Source organism: Arvicola amphibius, chromosome 13 (genome assembly GCF_903992535.2).
Source record: "Arvicola amphibius chromosome 13, mArvAmp1.2, whole genome shotgun sequence".
Classification (NCBI taxonomy): domain Eukaryota; kingdom Metazoa; phylum Chordata; class Mammalia; order Rodentia; family Cricetidae; genus Arvicola; species Arvicola amphibius.
The window spans coordinates 70,523,788-70,545,751 of record NC_052059.1 but is presented as its reverse complement, the minus strand read 5'-3'; the positions used below and the strand labels follow the sequence as shown (position 1 = coordinate 70,545,751).

General features: G+C 46.3%; 1 pseudogene; it reads right to left on the bottom strand.

Moving 5' to 3' along the window:
• Positions 1-1,738: 1,738 nt before the first annotated feature.
• LOC119799900 lies at positions 1,739-13,931 on the bottom strand (annotated as a pseudogene).
• Between the last annotated feature and the right edge of the window lie 8,033 nt (positions 13,932-21,964).

Sequence of the window (21,964 nt, the reverse complement as noted above, 5' to 3'; positions counted from 1 at the left end):
TGAATAATATTCTACCACACACACACACACACACACACACACACACACACACACACACACACTTTATAGCTGACCAACATTTGGACTATTTTTTAACCTTTTGCCTATTATCAATCATTGTACCATCAATGCTCATGGCTAATGTAAACATGTTTTCATTATTTCAGTCCTCCTGGGTATGTACTTCAAAGAACTACTGGGTCATGTGATAATTCTATTTAAACTTTCTGAGGAACTAACTGCCTAACTCTTTTCCTTATATGCTTTTGCGTGTTGGGAACACTAGCAACAAAGTCAGGGGTCCAATTACTCCACATCCTGGACAGCACCTGTTAATATCTTTAAGCCAGTGGGTTTTGGTGGAGGTATTGTAAGACAACAAGCACAAAGTGAATGGAGCACCCTGTGTGCTTCACAGAGAAGATTCAGATACCCTGGGCAAGTTTATCCCCTAATTAGTCACAGGCTACACAAGACAATATAGTACCAATGCTGCCTATTTCTTTTGCCTGTGGTACCTTTCTCTCAAGGAGGACATGAGTCTTGAACAATGGTCCCTGAGGGAGCAGGGAAACACCAGGGACATCAGCATGGGGAACCAGTTACAAATGAAAACCCTTGGACTTCCCTTTAGCCCTGTGAAGCTAGAGACTCAGAGGTGGGCCCGGATCTGTGACTCCAGGTGGCTCTGTCACCTGCTCAGGTTCAGGGGATACCTCGTGAGTGGCCACGAAGACACATCGACTCTCTCATGTCTCCCCTAATAAGGATGCCAGCACCAAAGGAGTGGCTTTTTTATTGGGGTGGGGGCGTGGCCAGACGGGATCGTGGTATATAGCCCGTGACAGGCCTGAACTCTTGGTTTCTCCAATCTGTTTCCCAGGCACTAGGATTACAGGTGTGCATCACCATTCCTGGCTCCACAGTTTTGTTTTTTTTTAAGGTGTTCAGTTGTGCAAGCTTGGGGAGGCTTGACACTGTCTAGTAAAGAGGAACACTGGATATGAAACGTTTCCACAGAAACCGCAGGTCAGCACCATCCCAGGCAGGTAAGGAAGTCCCCGCAGCCTGCTGTTCCCAGCAATCCTAGCCATTCACAGTCGCTCTCCAGAGCGTGCTGCCATAGCGTACTTGGCTCAGTGAGAGGAAAATGCATGGAACCTTCACAGACGGTCATCTCCAACACTGACAAGGACCTCACTGACGAGGGCTGCACTCTGGACACCCAAAACGGCCTTTGAGCTTGTGTGTGTGCGTATGCTACGGGTCAGATCCAAGGCTTTGTACAGAACCAGGTAAGTGCCCGACCACTGGGCTCTATATCCCAAGCTTCCAACAAGACTGCTCAAATTAGGAGAGATGTTCTCTGATGAATTAGTGTATGCTTTTTCCCAAGTGGTCATTTAAAGATTTCCATTTCCTACCAACCTATAAACACGGTTACCGGGGTAGGCGATGTGTCTTCATGATTACCTTTTTAATCACTTCCTTCAAACACTGTATAGATAGATCCATGAATTCTCTTCATCTTCACCAGGAAGCACACTGAAGCAAGGTTTTCCCACTTGTCTGCTTCCATCCAGGTTGCCGGGAAGGCAGGGCACACTCAGATGTGCAGGCAGATGTGGAGGAGACCCTGCGTCCACAAATCATGAGGTTCACGAAAGCACTTCCATCACCAAGAGTAGAAAAGCTGGGTGCCATTCAGCCATCAAGTCCATCACTTAGTGGCCTGTCCTTACAGCATCTCCTTTGTCTGAAACATCACAGAGTCTCTGAGTGAATATAAAACCTTCTGATAAGTGTCCAGAACATCCTGAGCTGTGGGTCTTTCTGTGGGGATCTGGCTCTTACATGCCTTATGGATATCAAACAAATGGAATCGAACCATATCGCTGCCTTCCACATGCCCCAGAAGGAAACTGGAGACATCCGGAATCTTCCAGATGTCAATCTTCTCATCATAGGAGGGCATGAGGTCATCTCATGTCTTCCCCATAAGGCCAAAGCTGCTCTGGAGCCACAAAATCCCCTTGGAGTTCTCTGTGGCCACACTTCACCAGGACCCTGGAGGCGTGGTCATTCTCCACAATGCTGAAGTTGCTTGTCAGCAGGTACTGAGACAGAGTTTTGGGCAGGTCGTTAGAGTCACACATGACCCTCACGCCCAGGGGGCTCTGGTGCAGGTAGTTGATGATGGCGACATACTCCACAGCCAGCTGCAGCCTGTGCTGCCAGGTGTTCACATCTTGGTACTTCGAAAGGTTTAGTGTTTCTTCCAGGTTGCTCAGGGAACCCAAGGAGTGATACTCGGTGAGAACGGTGCCATGCTCCCTGCAGTAGCCAACCAGCGTGACCACGTCTTGCTCTGCAGAGACTTCAGCATTTACAGTCCATGGAAGAAGTCGTCCTTCATTTCCAGCCTGGTGAGCCGTGAGAGAGCAACTTTGTGCTCATTCCACTTGGACAGAAAGACCTGAAACAGGGCCATGGAGAATGTCAGACCCATGCTTCCACCAAAGCATGCTGAGAAACAAACACCTCCTAGGAGGCAGGCGTGGTGCAGAGGACGTGGAAATAAACCAGATACAGTCCAATCTCTGCCATCCCAGAGCTGTGAAGACAGACACACAGCACTCAGGAAGGTGAGCAGCTAACTGGGATGGGGAAGGAAGGAAGAAGGAAGAACAGGGCCAAGGCAGATATCACAGACTCTTCCAAAGTCTTCTCCCAACCCTAGAGTCACCATGGACCGCAGTGTGGAAGAGCACAGCCTGCTCTTGGCTGACAGAAGGGGTAGGAGGACCCAAGATGATTCCCAGGTGTATGGCTCAAGGACCTGGGTGGAAAGTGGTGCCATCTCCAAAGGGGGGAACAGCAGGCCCCACAGAAGAGATCAACCATTCACACCAAACCAGCTGCAGTGACACATACGGGTAATCCCTAAACTCAAGAAGCTGAGGCAGGAGGATCATGAATTTGAAGGCTATACAGTAAGACTCTATTCGGAAGAAAGAAAGAAACAAACAAGAGTCCCACCCAGGACGTTCTGACCTATTCAGAGAACTCCAAGTGGAGCTGACAAATAAGCAGTTGACTGCACGGTTCTGGGAGTTGGGGAGAGACAGACCTCGAGAGAACTATCTGGGAGTTAATTAAATATGCAAAAGCAACAGGATTAGACTAGTTCTGGATATAGATTACATCTAGAGACACAGAGAGACACTTCCTCAGTTTCAGCATTGCTACGTTCTGTGGTAATGAGCTGCAGGCAGGCCTGGTTTTCGTCCTGCCCAGATCCCGCATAGCTTTACACCTGAAATAACTACATGGAAACTGTATTCATTTAAACACTGCTTGGCCCATTAGCTCTAGCTTCTTCTTGGCTAACTCTCATATTTTGATTAACCCATTTCTAATAATCTGTGTAGCACCACAAGGTGGTGGTTTACCGGGAAAGATTCAGCATGTCTGACCTGGTGGCTGGCTTCATGGCGACTGTCTCACTGAGGAGAGGCATGGCATCTGACTAACTTCCCTTCTGTTCTGTCTACTCCACCTATCTAAATCCTGCCCTATCAAAAAGCCAAGGCAGTTTCTTTATTAACCAATGAGATCAACACAAACAGAAGACTATCCCACATCAACGTTCCATTCAGACAGCTGTCTTTCGAGGGACAGGCCTTTCTTGTGTGGCATGCAGGATGTCTGTCTGGCAGCATCCCCAGCTTCCACCCCACCGAATGCCAGAAACATCCCCCTCTCCAGTAGTGACAACCACAAGAGTCTGTATACACTGTCATCCACTTCCAAACTGCTGCTGGTTGAGATGCATCATCAGTTGGCGGGATGAGGAAAGAGAGGACAGTAAAAGAGTTCAAAATGATCAAGGAACGAGGAAGACGCAAAGCACGTTATCCTCTTGTAGGCCAGGGTGGCCTCAAACTCACAGAGATCATCCTGCCTCTGCCTCCTGAGTGCTGGGATTAAAGGCATGCACCACCACTGCCCAGCAAGTGTGCTTGTTTTTACACAGAAGGGAATGAAGGATGGGGTGGAGAAGACTGGTGATCCTGCAAAGTTGCAAGACTCAGGCTGATGCCTGCAGGGAGGTACATGGGACCTCACGGAAAGGATGAGGATGCTGTCTGTGTAGTCTTCCATCTTCATGGTTCATAAAAGAAGACCATTAGCTAAGAACACGTCAGCATTTGGAGAAACGTTTGTCTCAGAGCAGGAGTGGCTCACCGAGGCCTGATGTGCTGTGCTGGAAGCTCAGACCCTTCCTTAACTCTATAATTGTCTATCATGGTTGTATTTTCTTATATAACTATGTAACTTTGCAATTGAAAGCAGTAGACTCCACAACTAGGCAGCACACTTTTCGTTTTCACTTATTATCCTTCTTCCTGATACTAATTGAAGTTCCTATCTATACCTAATGGCTACACATTGACTATGTTTATATATATATATATTTTGAGACAAGGTCTCCTGTAACACAGGTTGGCCTTGAACTCCCTACACAGCCACGGATGGCCTTGAAGCAAGTACTCCCCCAGCTGAGCTACATCCCCAGCCTGAAAGTGTTCCCGTCTCCCATCGTATAGCACTCTTTCACACCTGCCTCCCTCCCTCCAGAGGACTTCACTATGCCCACCCTAGTTCTCCTGGGCCCAAGGACAGAAATGCAGGGCCTTCATGGATTGTTTTCCTTTCCTTTGTTTTTAAGCCAGTATTCCACGATGTTTCCCAGGCTGGCCTCAAGTCCCTACCCCAAGCAATCCTTTTTTTTTTTTTGGTTGAGTTTTTTTGAGACAGGGTTGCTCTGTGTAACTCTGGGTATCCTGGAACTTGCTCTGTAGATCAGGCTGGCCTCAAACTCAGAGATCCGCCTGCCTCTGCTTCCCGAGTGCTGAGATTAGAGGCATGCGCCACCACAGTCCAGCCCCAGGCAATCTTTTTCCCATGGACTCCCAGGTACAGCAAGTGTCGGGGCACCTGAGCTGACAGTGAGGACAGCGCAGACGTGAACACTTACCCTCTTCATGGCGCCTTCCCCAACGCGCCTCAGCTGCCTCACTTCCGTCCTCAGCTCCTCACAGGACAACCAGCACGAGCAATTTCTCATCCGTCCCATCCTGAAGTAACCATGAGGACAGCGCCTGGGATTCTCAGGAGATTGGGGGAAATGGAAAAACCAGTCGAGGCAGAGGTGCTGGACAGAAGTGTTCCAAAGTGACCATTAGACTGGGAGACAAGGGACCCAGAGTCAATCTTGACAGGGCTACCTTCAGGAGTTTCTTCCTTCTCTCAGCTGGGTCTCCATCCACATGCCTGGGTCGCTCATAGTTGTGCTTGGTACCACACGGCAGCTCACAGCCTCCGTAACTCCATCCCAAGAGATCTGACGGTGTCTTCTGGCCTGCGAGAGTACTGCAGTCATACAGTGCACAGACAAAATAAAAAAGAATTATATCACAACTTCAAAGAATAAACTCAAGTCTTGTCCCAGAAATACTTTTGCACAGTTCCTGTAAGCAAATAAGGAACCACCCCTTCCTGTTTCTAAACCAATGAGGACATGGGTGAAGTGCTGCCACAGCAACGCGACCCCAAAACGTCAGTACTGACAGTTTCGTAGCTTCGCTTAGAAAACAGAATTCAACACTGGTGTTTATTCCTGCTATTACGGGGTCGTGACTCTGCAATCACTCTGGTTTCATTCACAGGCTACCTGGAGGCCATCTTGCCCATTCACCCCACACTCTGGGTTCTCCCCGGCCAGCTCCAGCAGTGTTCAGATTTTATGGGGACTCTCATCTTGACCTCAGGCCTATCCCTCGGCTCATCTTCAGAGACTGAACAGAGCCGCGGCAGCTGTTTCCACCCAGGCTGCTGCATCTGTTGTATTATCTCTTTCATCATACTTTAAAAAATTTTATGTTAATTATCATTGTGTGTACGGCTTGTGGGCACGGGCGAGCACATGCCACAGCGCGTATGCGGAGGTCAGGGGACACCTCAGCTGAACTGATTCTCTCTTCTCTCTCTAAGTGGGTCTTGGGGATGTAACAGGCTTGCATGACCAGCACCTTTACCCACGAAGCCATCTTTCCAGCTCACCTTTCTTCATAATCTTTAGAGGGACCAGGTGTGTCTCAACTTAGACCTTAGGACAAAGGGTTTTTTTTGCAACTGCTTTTTCTCTAGTAGTCAATGCCAAAATCAAGTGATAACTGCATCACGGATGTGAGGTGCAGAGGGGAGGTATGATATCATGCGTCTTCTCTGCCTGTCCCACTCAGCCCTGTTTCCAGAGTAGGTAAGAGCAGCCCCTATGGCGTATAAAAACAAACCTGTGTTTTCTCAACAAATATCTCTTACCCAACATTTACCAGGATAAAAATGGCCGGGACTACAGCTCACTGGTAAAGTGCTTGCTTAGCTCAGGGCTATAAAAACAAGAACAACAAAAAACAAAAACAAAAACAAAAACCAGGCAGTGGATTGTAGTTGGCCAATCCTGGCAGTAGATGATAATATTCCTTTGAGGATGTTGCAGGCTGAGGTAATCTCACCTCATGCAGTGTCTCTGGTAGCTCTCAAGCTGCTTGCGATCCCAACATCTATGCTGCAGTCTAGATCCTTCTCCCAACGCTCTGTGGGCTCAGTATTAACTGCTGACCTTGTTGTCCCCCCTTTTCCCCAACACATCTCCTCTTCGGGGCTCCCACTCTATCGTGGAGACACAGCCTACCGTCATTTATATCACAAACCAGGGTGACTCAGTTCCTCCCTCCCCTGACCTCAGAATCAGTCAAGCCCTACATACCATCCTTTCCTGACTCTGCCCTGGCCTCTTACCTTCTCGTCTACAGCTGATTCCTGCATGATCTTTCTTTGTTCCCATCCATTCTCTACACAACAGGTGGGATCTTCTTTCTTTAATGAAATGTTCCAAAAGGAAAAATAAGTAAGATTAGGACATCTATTCAGTGTTTTGTCAATTTACAGTTGTCCTAAATATATTTCAATTTTTTAAAAATAACATTTTGGGGGAGTGTGGCATACTGGGGACCCAACCCAGGGTCTCGCACGGCATAGGATTCTCCACCAAGCCTGACCTTTGTGAAGGAAATGAAATATTACATATAGAACTGGAGCACCTTCGATGCCCTCTCCATCCCCAGCTGCCACTAGCCTCATGGTTATTCTCTGGGATTCTCCAGCTGGAGATCTGGGGACTTGGGAAGAAAAGTCATTTCGTAGGTGCTCACTTCAGACCTACTGATCAGAAACAAAATCCGCTCTTAGAGTCCGCCAGGAGGTCTGGATGAATGCTAAAACCTGAGGCCCTCTGGTGGCCACAGATAAACTGTGTCTTCCGTGGTCACAAGTCCCTGCCCATAAGCAGCTTCTCAGGCACTGTGTCACTTCTGGTATACTGGAGAGCCGCTCTACAGCTAACGGCTTTGAAGTTCAGATTGATATCTTGTTGTTGTTGTTTTAATTTCTTACATTTTATTTCTTTGACCACGAGGGGAGGACACCTGCCAAGGCATGCATGAGGAGGTCAGAGAACAACTTACAGGAATCAGGTCTCTCCTTCCACTATGGATCCTGAGTGTTGAAATCAGGTTACTGGGTTTGGCAGCAAGCACCCATCGCAACGAAGCCATCTAGCCAGCCCATCACAGTATGCTTTAGAGATTCATCTACTCTGCTTTGTTACTCTCAGTTGACGACAGCATCATCAGTGAAATAACTCCCCCTGCTCCAGACAGTCTCATTGTGTAGACAAACCAACTATACCACCCTCTTGTCTAAGTCTCCCATGGGCTGAATTATAGCCATTCACAACCAGCCTGGTGTGAAACAAAATTTGTACATATTTCCCTACGTGTACATGAAAGAATTCTTGTTTGACATAGAGGGTGATCCTTCCAAACGACAGATAAAATCCTGCTCAGAATACAAACATTCAGTAGTCCCACTGTTCCTTGAAAAACAAGTCTAAATTCTGAGATGATGTGGGAGAGTCTTCTGTTTGTGTAGATTTCTTTCATTAATAAAGAAACTGCCTTGGTCCATTTAATGGGCCGGCCCTTGGGTGGGAGGAGTAGACAGAACAGGAAGAAGGAAGTGAGGTAGATGGCTCAGTCAGATGCCATGCCTCTCCTAAGTGAGACAGATGCCATGCCTCTCCTCTCTGAGCCAGATGCCATGAAGCCAGCCACCAGGTCAGATGTGATGAAGCTCCAGCCCAAGATGGACTTACGCTAGAATCTTCCAGTAAGGCACCACTTCGTGGTGCTACACAGATTATTAGATATGGGTTAATCAAGATGTGAGTAAGAGGCTGGAACTAATGGGCCAGGCAGTATTTAAATGAATACAGTTTGTGTGTTGTTATTTCGGGGCATAAGCTAGCCAGGCAGCCAGCCTTGTGGGAGCCGGGCGGCAGGAACGCAGCCCGTCTGCTCCTTACTACACTGAGATGAGTCTTCAGTAGCCAGGGATGTAGATCGTGAGAGAGTTAATGCTTAGCACATGCCAAGACACAATGCAGGTCTGACTCCAGCACCAAGGGAAAAGTAAACCCCAGGAAAGTAAACTACAGAGTCCCCCAAATGTTCTATACTCCAGCCCCCAAACACTCCTTGGTGCCCAAACCGTTAGGAGATCTGTGGACCCTTAGATTGTGCTTCAAGATGTTTGTCACCTGTTCTGTTTGGTTCCCTACCATCTGCAGTGCCTGGCACAGAGCAGGGACCGAGGCACACTGAATGGACAGTCACACTGCACTTCTCTGTGTTCATGGGCATCTGGCACGCAATTCCTGTCTTCCTGTGTTTCCGTTCAGTTCTCTGTGGGACCTGCCCTCTAGCGCCTCCCATCGGCCCTTTCTTCTCTCATCCAATTGCACCAACACCACCGTTGCATCTTCCAAGTGTTAAATCTCTTTCACTCCAACCTCCCCCTCTGATCTTTCTATTGCATGACTGCAAGTTTCATGGTCCCTAGAGCTTATAGCTTTAGGAAGGAAAGGGGGTCCCTAAGAAAAGAACACACACAGACTGGGCAGATGGCTCAGTGGGTAAGGTGTGCAGACCCGAGCTGAAATCCCTAGAACCCAAAAGCATTGTTCCTACAGCAATACCAGTAGTGAAGAGAATCCATGGAGGCTGCTGGGCCAGCCAGCCTGACCCATGGCACACCACAGAGTGATTCTGGCTTAAACAAGGGAGAGGGCAAAGACAAGCACCCATGTTGTACCCTGTCCTCCACTTGCATGCCATGACACGTGTGAAACACACACACAGGCACACACCCTTTCCAGTGCACAGACTTTGAAGCATAAAATTGTCAGCCCCTTTCCTGGGTTTTGCAAGAGACTTGTGGCTGGGCAGAGGAGCTTAATTCTAAATCCACACCCACTACTCACTCTCGAGCTCCACACACCCCTTCACTCTTGTGCTCTGGTAAAAATATCCCCCTAAGGCTCAGTCATTAAAGACTTGATCTTCAGCTGTTCCTGGATGGTGGGAGCATCTTCAAAAGGTAGAGTCTGCTACAAGGAAGTTTCTGTCAGGAACAGCATGGCCTAGAAGGAGACACTGGGACCCCAGCCTGTGTCTCTCTGCATCCAGGATGCCATGAAGGAAGGCCACCTCCTCCATTGCCGTCTTCTCCAATCAGATTCCCCTTCCACCACGGATCTCTCCTGCCAGCGATGCGCAGAATGACCACAGGCCATAAGCAAAGGTCACTATGCAAAGGCCCATCACGGAATGAACCCCCAGGACTGAGCCCAAATAAACCCTTCCCTTCTAAAAACCTCCTATAGCAAGGTTGGAGCAATAGTTCAGTGGTTAAGAGCACTGGCTGAGGATCCAGGTTCAAGTCCCAGCACCCATGTAGCAGCTCACAACTGTTTATAACCACAGTTCCCGGAAACATGGCACCCTCACACAGACATTCACAGAAGCAAAAATAAATAAACAAATCATTTTCAAAAGCTGATTATAGCAATACAAGTTAACACTCAGATGCTACCAACACTAGGAACAAAATTCTGCAAGAATCTGGAATTCATATTTTCTTTAAAAAATTTATTTACTACAGAGACACCTTGTTTCAAAAACCAAAATAAATGAATAAATAAAAGACTTATTTATTTTATATGAATGAGTGCTTGTTTGCATGCATGGTGCCCAGGGAGGTTGGAATACGGCGCTGGATTCCCTGGAACTGAAATTATGAACAGCAGTGAGCCATTAGGGAATTGAACCCCGGTCCTCTTCAAAAACAAGTGCTCTTAACAACTGAGCAATCTCTCCAGGCCCTAGAATCCTCTTTTCAAATGAAAATATGACCCTCATTAGTTGGCAAGCCCTTACATTTATGGACTGTATTTTGTATCTTTTAGCTATAATCCTCACATTCTGAATCTCCCTAGGAAAAAAAGCAATCATCCTTAAACTCAGCTCACACAGTATCACACAATATCAAACTCAAAACAGTTCTGAGAGGTAGATAAGTTTCCAGAGAAGTGAATGGACTCAAAGGTCAAGGCGCTCATCCAAGATCTACACCATGTACGTGGAAGGGCTGCCTCAAATCCACGTTCTTCCTTGGGGTCTTGCAAAGCTCAGGAGTTAGGCAGACTTGAACCCAGTGTGGTCACTGGAGTGGGCTGCTTAGACAAAGAAAATAAGCCAACTAAATGAACTGCCAATACACACAATGTTTTACATAATTCGAGATGTTGGTGTCACCAAGACAATTCAGGCTAAACCTCACTTTCCGATAATTATTTTAAATAATCTGGATATTATATAGTTAGTATAGGTAAAGAGTGGGATGTCAAACTTCCTAAACTCTAAATATTGCTTTTTAATAGAGGAGGGAAGTGGGGTTCACACAGCTGAGTGGCGGCACCCGGTGCACAGACAGACCCGGAGAGGGGTGCGCGGAGAGCATAAGGAGGGGCTGTAAGGTGTTCTCCCGGAGGGGGTGCGCAGTGATCACCCAGAGGAGGGTGGTGCATGGTGACTACCCAGAGGGGGGCGGTGTATGGTGATCACTCGGGGTGAGGGTGCACGATGAGCACCCGGAGGGACGGAGAGTGCACCGTAAGCATCTGGAGGGCACCACCTGCTCCAAGGCGAGGCTCAGCTGAGGCCCGGGAGAGCCGTGTCATCCCACCCTGTGGCTGGGTTGGGGAGGTGGTCCAGGCTCGGAAAGGCCCTGCAGAGCCCTAGTCTGCTCCAACATTCCCCTGAGCCTACCTGATACCCACCAAATCCGGCTCGCTGCCCACTACTCCTGCATGGCAGGAAGCGGTCCGAAGCGAGCAAGGCTGTCCCCTCGTGGCCGCCTCCTGCCTTACCATGGACACCAGCTCTCACCCAGCCTCTGCTTCTGCTGGTGATTGTCAGGAAGCAGCCAACAGGTTGAGCCTGGGGCTGGGAATCTCAGAGGGTTGCTTTGTGATCTACATATTTGCAAAGCAGTAGTTGCCAGAGGGTGGGCCCCAGAACAGCAGCCTGAGCAAATGTCCAAAATTCTCAGCCCCACCACCAACCGAGCCCCCAGAGGTACTGATGCCTCTGGATTTGGAAACTGCATGAAAGGTGAATTTGGGGCTTTGATCTGAGATGCAAAGCTGAACTTCACAAGTTTCAGGTTCAAACCTCAAGCTGGATATTTAAGTGACGTGAAGGTTGGAAGATCTCAGCGAGTCACACGTATCTGTACTTGATGTGAAACGAGAGGTTGTGAAATGGAAAATCAGACGTAATTTGTTGTTTGTTTAAAACACACATAATATCATCTGTTCTAAACTGATCTACTTTCTAGGTTTGAAATCAAGACAGTATGGCATGCAGATTTTTAAAAACCCATCTGTGCTTCTTATCCAAATAATGAGTGTTAACACCAAGTATGTTTGTTAAAGGACCTGGGGTCGATTTTGGAAGCACTAGAGGGGTGGGGCAAAAAAAACTCTGTAAGCCACTTTTGCCTCTCAAACTGATGTGTGTGTATGTGTGTCACTCAAAGACCAGGGATACTAGATGCCCTTGGAGCTGTAGTTGTGTGAGCCACCTGATATGCATGCTGGGAACTAAGCTCAGGTTCTCTGCAAGAGCAGCACAGGTGCTTTACTATGGAGCCATCTCTCCAGCACCAAGAGTACTTATAGTAGAAAATATACCTGTTTGTATAATAATAAGAATATCTTATATTGTTATATAATAATACATGTTAATAATTCAGAAATAAATTATATGCATTATATCTCAAAGCCACTAAAAGCACTGCTTAAGGAATACAGGGTTTCAGTTTGAAAAGATAAAAACAATTCTGCTGATGGTGGAGGTCATGGTTGCATAGCAGTGTGAAATATCCTGGATGTCCCTGAAATATGCATTTAAATGACTAACGTAAGGGCTGGAGACATGGCTCCGCAGTAAAGAGCCCTGGCTGCTCTTCTGGAGGACCTGGGTTCCCTCACCCACACGGCAGCTCACAACCATCTCTAAGTCAGTTTTAGAGGGTCTGAACTCGGAGTGCACTACATACATGTGATGCAGACATACATGCAGCCAAAGCACCCATATACATAAAACTCAAAACAACCTCCTAAAAATGACTAAGATCATAATATGTGTTATGTGTAGTTTGCTATACGGAAAACAGTGTAGGGGCCCATGAGCAGGCCAGCAGGTAAGGGTGCTGACAACCTAAGTTCACTCCCTAGGAGCCACAGGTGTGAGGTGAGAAAGGATTCTCACAGCTTGTCCTTTGATCTCCATATGCACACGTGCACACACACACACACACAGACACACACACACACACACACACACACTCTCACACACACATATCAAATAAATGAAATATTAAAGTTACATTGGTTTATATGTATTGACATGGAGAGATGTTCATAACATCTGGTTGTTAGTGGTTTTAATGTTAAATAACTCCCATAGGCTCACGTTTCAAGGGTCCTCAGGGGGTGGGGGTTGAGACTGTTTTGGAAGTGGAGTCCTGCTGGAGGATGTGGGGATTTGTAAAGAGGCACATCGGTGGAAATGGCAGGTCCTGTGTCTGCTTTATAATGGTGTTTCTCTTTATTCTTGGGAATACGTGTATACAGTGAATTAAGATCATATCCTCCCTCATTTCCGTTCTCCCCCCTCTCCCCCTTGCCAACATGTCCCCTTCCCAACTTCAGGCCTTTTCCTCCTCCTTCTCTTTCATAAACCACTGGCATCACTCTCAGAAATGATTCTCCCTGTAAAACAACTATCAACTGGCAACTGCTCCCCAGTAACTCCCCAATCTGTGCTGGAATTTCAGTTGGCTTGATCACTTGCAGGTATAATCACAGTCACTGTGAGTTCCTTGAGTGCAAAAGCTACAGCATGTCCAGAGACAGCACCTCACAGCGCTCCTCCCAACCTGCAGTCCAGAGACAGCACCGCACAGCGCTCCTCCCAACCTGCAGTCCAGAGACCCCGCTCCACGGTGCTCCTCCCCATCCTCTGGCTCTTACATTTTCCTGCCTCCTCTTCCCCTGCCAAGGTGCACATTGTTTAACAAAGATGCCTCATGCCTCATCATGCCGGGTGGTGGTGGTGCACATCTTTAATCCCAGCACTCCAGAGCCAGAGGCAGGTGGATCTCCGAGTTCGAGGCCAGCCTCGTCTACAAGAGCTAGTTCCAGGACAGGCTCCAAAGCTACAGAGAAACCCTGATTGAACCCCCCCCCAAAAAAAAAACCCCTTCATTGTTTAAGAGTTGAGCACTCAGGCTCTACTGGATCTCTGGCCAGAGAACTGACATGGGTTCTCCATGAACACAAAAAGTGTGCTGGATGTGGTGGCACTCAGAGTGGACTGACTGACCTGCACACGAGACATCTGATCCCAATCAGCATAACGAGACTAACGATGAAGGGTCTGTTGATGTGCAAACACGAGAACACAAATTATCAGAAGGATTGGAGAGAGTTGGATGGCTCAGTAGTTACTGTTCCTGTAGAGGATCTGAATTTGAGTCCCTGCACCCATGCTGGGCCACACCTGTAACTCCAGCTCAATGCCAGGGAACCGTGAGCATGCTTTGCTTCTACTGTTAGATGTATCTACACAGGAAATTCCCTGGCATTCTTATGGAGGACATTCCATGATGTTGCTCATAGCAGCCTGGTGGTTCTCTTACAAAAACCCAGCAAAAACAGCCTCTTACCCTTTCAAGTAGTTCCACGCACTTTCACTGTGTGGTACTAATTTGATCCTTTCCAGAGTATACCTGTAAGGAAAGAATATTATTTTAAAAGAAGAGACCAAGTAGACACAGTTTTAGAAACACGGGGATGGAACCTGACATGCGCTTTCCCATTTCTCTCCTGTCAGGCATTCACTTGGATCCTCCCAGTGTTTCCTGGTACCATTAGAGCTCCAAGTAGGTAAGAGAGTCCTGAGTATGCACATGTCAGCCTGTCTCGGCACTGCCCCTTCCCCACAAAAGAAGGGATGGGGTTGGAGAGACAGCTTAGCAGTTAAGATACTGATGGCCAGTTAGTCGGTGGTGGCACATGCCTTTGATCCCAACACTCAGGAGGCAGAGGCTGGCAGATCTCTTGTGAGTTCGAGGCCAGCTTGGTCTACAAGAGCTAGTTCCAAGATAGGCTCCAAAGCCATAGAGAAACCCTATCTTGAAGTCCCTACCACCACCACCGAGAGAGAGAGAGAGAGAGAGAGAGAGAGAGAGAGAGAGAGAGAGAGAGAGAGAGAGAGAGAGAGAGAGAGAGAGAGAGAGACTGGCTGTTCTTCCAAATTACCAGCACCCACTTGGCAGATAGATCACAACCAACTGTAACTCCAGTCCCAGGGACCTAAGGCCCTCCTTTGTCTGCTCAAAGCACTTAATGCATGTGACACACAGGCATACCTGCAGAAAACATTCATACACATAGAATAGAAGGTTTTTTTTTTTAAATTATATGTATGGCCTGGTGGTTAAGACTGCTTCCTACTCTCCCTAAGAACCCTAGTTTGGTTCCCAGCACACATGTTAGGAAGATCACAAATGTGTGTTATCCCAGCTCTAGGGGGTCTGAAGTGTTTGGTCTCTGCAGACACCTGCCCATATGTGGCACACACACACACAAAGATATCATTATTATTATTATTATTATTATTATTATTATTGCATTAGACCCTAAGTACCTCCAAAATTTTTGGAGAAAAAAAAGAATATCGAAGATTTTCCTTCTGAAGTAAATGTTACTAAGAAGAAGGACACTCGTCTTTTACTGATACAGAAACCTGGGGTGGCAAATCAAAGGCCAACTTATACCTAAGAAACTAGACATCACCTTAGGAGCTAAAAGAAATGGCACGGAGCTGGGTGTGATGGCACATGCCTTTACTCCTTGCACTGGGGAGGCAGAAACAGGTGGATCTTTGAGTGTGAAGCCAGGCTTATCTACAAAGTGAGCTCCAGGATAGCCTGCACTACACAATAAGACCTGTTGTGGAATATTTAACTATGTAAAGGTGTTTTACATTTGTTTATACTTCATTTGTGTTGCATTTGTTTCACCTTGCCTACCTAAGGCACCCGATTGGCCTAATAAAAAGCTGAACAGCCAATAGTTAGGTAGGAGAGGGATAGGTGGGGCTGGCAGGCAGAGAGAATGAACAGGAGGAGAAATCTAGGGCTGCAGAGAACTGGAGAAGGAGAAGAGAATAAAGGAGAAAGAGAGGGATCTACCTGGGGCCAAGAAGTCAGGCAGCAGACAGACAGACAGACACAAGGAGCAGTGAAAGTAAGATATACAGAAGGAAAAAAGGATGAAAAGTCCAGAGGCAAAATGTAGATGAAGAGAAACAGGTTAAGTTTTAAGAGCTGGTAAGAAACAAGCATAAATTAAGGCTGAGCACTCAAAACTAGTATTAAGTCTCCATGTCGTGATTTGGGAGCTGGTTACTGGCCCAAAAGAAAAAGCCTGGTACAGAGACCCTGTTCCTAAAAACACAAACAAACAAACAAACAAAAAAAAAAAACAAACAACAACAACAAAAAACCTCTATGGAATTTACAGATAAAATCCCCGCACACAAAAAACAATACCTATAGAAAAATACTATGTGTTTGCAAATATATTACAAAGCTTGATAGGACATACATAATTGTAACATATTCTAGAAAGAGAGAGAGAATTAAAACCTTTTTACATTTTTTCATTTAGTCATACTTTTGAGTAAGGGTCTGAACTTGCCTTGGCTGGCCTGGAACTTGTTAGATAGCAAAGGGTGACCTTCAACTTCTCATGTTTCTGCCTACATCCCCTCAGTGCCTAGCACAGCGTGCACTGCTCCAGCACCCAGTGCACACCGCTCCAGCACACAGCACACAGTGTGCCCTGCTCCAGCACACAGCACACAGCACACAGCACACAGCACACAGCACACAGCAGTGTGCACTGCTCCAGCACATGGCACACAGTGTGCACTGCTCCAGCACACAGCACACAGCACACAGTGTGCCCTGCTCCAGCACACAGCACACAGTGTGCCCTGCTCCAACACACAGCACACAGCACAGTGTGCCCTGCTCCAGCACACAGCACAGTGTGCCCTGCTCCAGCACACAGCACACAGTGTGCCCTGCTCCAGCACACAGCACACAGTGTGCCCTGCTCCAGCACACAGCACACAGTGTGCACCGCTCCAGCACACAGCACACAGCACACAGTGTGCCCTGCTCCAGCACACAGCACACAGCAGTGTGCACTGCTCCAGCACACAGCACACAGTGCGCACCGCTACAGCACACAGCACACAGTGCGCACCGCTCTAGCACACAGCACACAGCAGTGTGCACTGCTCCAGCACACAGCACACAGTGCGCACCGCTACAGCACACAGCACATAGTGAGCACCGCTACAGCACACAGCACACAGCACACAGTGTGCACCGCTACAGCACATAGCACACAGTGTGCACTGCTCCAGCACACAGTGCACACCGCTACAGCACACAGCACACAGTACACAGTGTACCCTGCTCCAGCACACAGCACACAGTGTGCACTGCTCCAGCACACAGCACACAGTGTGCACTGCTCCAGCACACAGCACACAGTGTGCACTGCTCCAACACACAACACACAGCACACAGTGTGCACTGCTCCAGCACATGGCACACAGTGTGCACTGCTCCAGCACACGGCACACAGTGTGCACTGCTCCAGCACACAGCACACAGTGCACACCGCTACAGCACACAGTGTGTACCACTCCAGCACACAGCACACAGTGTGCACTGCTCCAGCACCCAGCACACAGTGTGCACTGCTCCAGCACACAGCACACAGCACACAGCACACAGCACACAGCACACAGCATGCACCACTACAGCATACTTGGTTTTCTGCAGTGCTGGGGATCAAATCCTTGGCTCTGCAATGCTAGGCATTGGCTTACCAACTAAACTACATCTCCAGCTCAAGAATAAGAAATCTTGTCTTGAAGGTGAACTCCCAAAAAAAAGATATAGTAATCCTCCTGGATATTGGAAGTAGACACGATCGCCAGGCAAAATTGGGAACTTGAGGGTTGGGCGAGACTGGGCCAAGGGAAGATGGGGAGAGAAAAATGTGAAGGGGAGAACGGGGGGAGCTCGGAGGAATGGGGTGCTTGGGATATAGGAAGGGTGGATATGGGAGCAGGGAAGCATATATCTTAATTTAAGGAGTTACCTGAGGGTTGTCAAGAGACTTGACCTTAGAGGGGTTCCCAGGTTTCCAGGGAGACGCCCCCAGTTAGTTCCTTGGGCAGCTGAGGAGAGGGAGCCTGAAAAGGCCAGTTCCTATAGCCATACTGATGAATTTCTTGCATATCACCATAGAACCTCCACCTGACGATAGATGAAGAAAATGACAGAGCCCCACATTGGAGCACCGGACTGAGCTCCCAAGGTCCTGATGAGGAGCAGAAGGAGAGAGAACATGAGAAAGAAAGTCAGGACCGTGAGGGAACCTCCAGCTGGCGACAGATGGGGAAGGTGACTGAGCCCCACATTGGAGCACTGGACTGAGCTCCCAAGGTCCTGATGAGGAGCAGAAGGAGCGAGAACATGAGGGAGAAAGTCAGGAACGTGAGGGGTGCGTTCACTCATGGAGACGGTGGGACAGAACTAAAGGGAGATCACCAACTCCAGTTGGAATGGGACTGATGGATCATGCGACCAAACACGTCTCTCTGAATGTGGCCAACAGTGGGGGCTGACTGAGAAGCAAAGGACATTGGCGCTGGGCTCTGATTCTTCTGCATGGACGGGCTCTGTGGGAGCCTTCTCAGCTTGGTCGATCACCTTCCTGGACCTGGGGGGAGTTGGGAGGACCTTGGACTTAGCATAGAGTGGGGAACCCTGATGGCTCCTTGGCCTTGAGAGGGAGGGAGGGGAGGTATAGGTGGAGGGAAGGGGAGGGAAGGGGGAGAAGGAGGGGAGGGAAGGGGGAGGAGGAGCGGAGGGAGGGGGAGGAGGAGGGAAGGAGATGGAAATTTTTAAATATATAAAAAAAATAAACCATGAGGAAAAAAAAAAAGAAATCTTGTCTTTAAAGTTAGTTTAACTCAGTATACTTTTCTTCCATAAACATACTACACTACTTTTATAATAAAAGAGGGGAAAGAGTGAGGAAAGTATAATCAAATCAACTTATCAACCTATATTCTTAAGAGTTAAAATTTTAATTTACATAATATAAATTTTTGATAAAACATCTATTGCTAACATTTTAAATATTATTTTTAGCATCTTTAGGGAATTTACCTTAATTAGGGAAAAGTCTACTTCTTGCTCATTTCTCTCTCACAGCAGAAGGCGAGGAGACAAGTGTGAATTTTCCATATGCTTTATATTCAGTATTTTAGGTCTTTTAAAAGCTAACCTAATGAACAGACATTTTCTCTTAAGTACACTATTTATTTGGGTCAAGATCAGATTCTTGAGTACTGCCTCTCTCTTCCTATCCTACCCAGCCTGCATCCAGAAAAACCCTCCCTTCTTCCTCCCCTCTTTGGGTTCATAACATCTCCAGCTCAGCCTGATTGGGGTGCTGGGGCCTGATAGGGAGTTTCTTTGTTTCAATAGTCTGCCTGCAGCAAGGTAGGCCCTTTGTCTGCGAGCTTTTTGGCAAGCAAGGACATCTGATCTCAGCACCAGAAGATACATCCAGGAGCACCAGAAGATATATCTGGGAGGCAAGCAAGGACACCTGATCCTGTAAAAGAAGATCCATAGAGGAGCATTTGGAAGAAGAGATGGGAAGGCACCAATGCAAGATTTCCTCCAACAATCTGAAAAACAACATGAAATCACCAGAACCCAGCAATCTTACAAAAGGAAGACTTGAACACCTCAATCAAGAAGAAGTAGAAAACCCTGACTTTTTGAAAGTGATCGAGGCCCTTAAACAGGAGGTGAAAAACTCCCTTAAAGAAATGGATGAGAAGAATAACAAAAAGTTTGAAGAACTGAGTAAATCCGTAAACGATATCCTAGGAAACCAAGGAAAAACAATCAAACAGATAATGGAAACAGTTCAAAACTTGAAAACTGAAATAGAGGCAAGGAAGAAAACACAAACTGAGGGCCGGCTGGATATGGAAAATCTAGGTAATTGAACAGAGACTACAGTAACAAGCATAACCAACAGAATACAAGAGATAGAAGAAAGAATCTCAGATTCTGAAGATACCATAGAGAAAATAAATGCACTGATCAAAGAAAACAGCAAATCCAAGAAATTCTTATCACAAAACATTCAGGAAATCTGGGACAAAATAAAAAGACCAAACATAAGAATAATAGTGGTAGAAGAAGGAGAAGAATTACAGATCAATGGTCCAGAAAATATATTTAATAAAATTATAGAAGAAAAGTTTCTCAACCTACAGAAAGATATTCCTATGAAGGTTCAAGAAGCTTATAGAACACCAAATAGACTGGATCAAAAAAAATCCCCTTGCCATATTATAATCAAAACACAAAACATACAGAATAAAGAAAGAATATTAAGAGCTGCAAAGGAAAAAGGTCAAGTAACTTATAAAGGTAAGCCTATCAGACTTACACGTGACTTCTCTATGGAAACCATGAAAGCCAGAAGGTCCTGGATAGATGTACTGCAGAAACTTAGAGACCACGGATGCAAGCCCAGACTAGTAACTTATAAAGGTAAACCTATCAGACTTACACCTGACTTCTCTATGGAAACCATGAAAGCCATAAGGTCCTGGATAGATGTACTGCAGAAACTAAGAAACCACGGATGAAAGCCCAGACTACTATACCCAGAAAAGCTTTTGATCACTATAAAGGGAGAAAACAAAATTTTCCAAGATAAAAACAAATTTAAACAATATGTAGCCACAAATCCAGCCTTACAGAAAGTAATAGAAGGAAAATCACAAAACAAGGAGTCCAACAATGCCCACAATAACTCAGACGTCTAGCAACCCTTCACCAGCACATCTCGAAGAAGGGAGACACGGAATCTCTACTACCAAAACAAAACAAAACAAAACAAAAAATGACGACCGGAGTTAATGACCACTGGTTATTAATATCACTTAATATCAATGGACTCAATTCACCTATAAAAAGGCACAGGCTAAGAGATTGGATATGAAAACAGGATCCAACATTCTGCTGTTTACAAGAAACACATCTCAACCACAAAGACAGACATCTATTCAGAGTAAAGGGTTGGGGAAAGGTTTATCAAGCAAATGGACCTAAGAAACAAGCGGGTGTGGCCACACTAATTTCTAACAAGGTTGATTTCAAACTAAAATCATTCAGAGGAGATAGAAAAGGACATATTATACTCATAACAGGAAAAATCCATCAGAATGAAGTCTCAATCCTGAATATTTATGCCCCTAATATAAAAGCACCCACTTATGTAAAAGAAACATTACTAGAACTCAAGGCAGCCATCAAACCACACACACTAATAGTAGGAGACTTCAACACTCCTCTCTAACCAATGGACAGGTCAATCAGACAGAAACCTAACAGAGAATTGAAAGACTTAATGGAGGTAATGAACCAAATGGACTTAACAGACATCTATATAACATTCCACTCAAAGAGGAAAGAATATACCTTCTCTGCGGCTCATGGAACCTTTTCGAATATTGACCACATACTCGGTCACAAAGCAAATTTCCACAGTTACAAAAAAATATTAGTAACCACCTGTGTCTTATCGGATCACCATGGATTAAAATTAGAATTCAACAACAATGCTACCCCCAGAAAGCCCAAAAACTCATGGAAACTGAACAGTCAACTACTGAACCACACCTGGATCAAGGAAGAAATAAAGAAAGAAATTAAAGTCTTTTTTGAATTTAATGAAAACAAAGACACAACATACTCAAACCTATGTGACACAATGAAAGCAGTGCTAAGAGGAAAGTTCATAGCACTAAGTGCTCACTTAAAGAAAACAGAGAAAGCACTCATTGGAGACTTAACAGCATGACTGAAAGCTCTAGAAAAAAAAGAAGCAGACTCACCTAGGAGGAGTAGAAGACTGGAAATTATCAAACTGAGGGCAGAAATCAACAAAATAGAAACACAGAAAATAATCCAAAGAATCAATTAAACAAAAAGCTGGTTCTTGGAGAAAATCAACAAGATTGACAAACCCTTAGCCAAACTAATCAAACGGCAGAGGGAGAACAAGCAAATTAATAAGATCAGAAATGAAAAGGGGGACATAACCACAGACACAGAGGAAATTCAGAGAATCATTAGATCTTACTACAAAGTTGGAAAATGTAACAGAAATGGACATTTTTTAAGATAAGTACCATATACCAAAGTTAAACCAGGACCAGGTGAACAATCTAAATAGTCCTGTTAGTCA